Source organism: Pundamilia nyererei, unplaced genomic scaffold (assembly GCF_000239375.1).
Source record: "Pundamilia nyererei isolate P.nyererei 1_Seehausen unplaced genomic scaffold, PunNye1.0 scaffold00022, whole genome shotgun sequence".
NCBI lineage: Eukaryota > Metazoa > Chordata > Actinopteri > Cichliformes > Cichlidae > Pundamilia > Pundamilia nyererei.
The window spans coordinates 4,061,983-4,064,085 of NW_005187423.1; the positions used below are offsets into that span (position 1 = coordinate 4,061,983).

General features: G+C 41.1%; 1 protein-coding gene across 1 annotated transcript in view; it reads right to left on the minus strand.

The window, feature by feature from the left end:
• gatb (glutamyl-tRNA(Gln) amidotransferase, subunit B) overlaps positions 1-2,103 on the minus strand; it is a 27,004-nt gene that overhangs the window by 10,026 nt on the left and 14,875 nt on the right. The gene's annotated exons all lie outside the window — the stretch shown is intronic.

The following is a 2,103-nucleotide window of genomic DNA, read 5'->3' on the forward strand; positions in this document are numbered from 1 at the left end:
TAGTGTTATCATTTCATATATCCAGCAGGGCTAATATTCACATCATCGCCTCATCTTGTAATATTTCTTTTTGGCTTGTGAGGACAACTGATCAGGATATAAATATACATGAGCGCACTGAACGTATCGGCAAGATCAAATACTCAGGAAGGCACTAAGCTTTTGTGTCTCCTGTCGCTGTTTCCCCATCACCCAAGGCCAAGACAAACTACAAAGAGAACGTGAAAAGGACAGCAGCAGGTTTTTGACAAGCATTCGAGTTAGGAATAAGAAAACAGCCGAGTCCAGTGGACTGAAGATGAAAAAGAAAACATCTGATAATAGACCGCCTGTGAGCAAGAAAACTCCTTGTGAGCAATGAAGTCGATTCTTCAGAATCCAGAAAATGATGTTAAACTAGATGATAATTCAGAGGATGAAGGGTGAGAGTGGTAGCACAGCTGAAAAGTTAACAGAAATCAAAGAATGAACAGATGAGATGAAAAGAATAATAAGGGGTGAATATTCTGTTAAAATAGAGAGCTAAAGGTAATGCAATAAATAGTTGATACATCCAGAGTCTGCCACTTCGAGCTGCTTCTTCTTCTCTTTTTTGATAGAATTATGCAAACTTAATGAAAGAAACCTGAATATTTCACGACAACTCAATTGAAAAACCTTTTTGTAACAACAGAAGCTTCAGCTTCAGATTTAAGTTCAGCAATAATCTCCCCATATGAATTAGGTGGTTCACATAAAGGGATACTTTTGCTCATCCAGCTGTTGGGGACAAAACCCCCCAAAAAGGAAGCTGGGATCGAAATAGGGGACCCTCATTATATTTTTTTTCACATCTTCATATTTTTAACATTACCATCATGTGGGCCTGGTGAGACATTTCACAATTCTGTCATCATGCTGTCACCATCCTGCCACAAATATGCCACTTAGTTTCACTCACAGGCAGCCCCCAGCAGTTTCCCTGGTGGGTGGGAGGGGGAGGGGGGGGGTTCTGGGAGAGCGACATGTCTGAGCTGGATGAGCTCTTAATGACATGTCTGGAGTTTCACTTCTCTAGCTGTCCCACCAATATGCTTCCCAATTTCTCATTTCATTAATCCAAGTCAATGGCTTAGAGCCAGAGGAGCGAGAGGAAATGCGGGCAGGCCTGACAGGGCAGCAGAGGTCATGCATCAGACATTACTGTAACACTTGGAGAACTTTTATTTGCTAACCAACTTCCGGTTATTTCCTCCCTAGCTCCGAAGACTCAAAATATTCCTCCAAGTACTTATATGACTCAGTTTCTAAACCGCTTGCCACTCTTTGTTTTTCTTCAACCCCCCTCCTTTCAACCAAAGCCAGTGCAACGTTACGCATAAATAAACACGAGCTTCTTTGGAGTTTATTCGCACACAAATGCTTCACAACAGTCTGGCAACGGCAGATAAAGCAAAGCTCACACAGCATCTATGCTGACGTCAGTCCATTACTTAAACTTCATGTGTTGTGTAATGACTCCGGCCTTTAATGAGTTCAAAGAAATTATCATTGTGCTCCATTGCTAATCTCAGTTGGACCAACAGCTCAGACGCCTTTGACCGCCCTCATTTTTCTTTTAGCTGCAGTAATTATTGAACTGCCACTGTAGGAAAATTGCTAGACTGAAAGCGCTGAAATTAGTGTCGGACATTTAGCGTCACACAGTGCCATAAACAGAAACGGTGGGAGACAACAGGTGTTATTTATTCATAGCGGGTGGCCTGAAATGTACCTTTGTCTGTGTGTGCGCGTGTGTTTTTTTTCTTTAATGTTTCAAGTGTAAAAGGTACCATGGCAACTCTTTTCATACCAAATCAAAATCTCTTTAATGTCAAGAGTGTTTTAGAAGATCTTCAAGCTAACAGGCTTTCTTATTTAGGGAGAGATCAAGCCTTCAAAAAGCAATTCTCCAAAAAGCTTTCTCACTGACAGAATGAATGAATATCCCAGCTTGCTGTTGTATAGTTATGGATGAGAGTTATTTATGTATCTAAAGCTGTAGTGCTCTCCCTTTCAGATAAACATAAAAAAGCCATCATTCAGAACACTCCACCGCAAAGATAACATCTTTTTTTGGGGGGG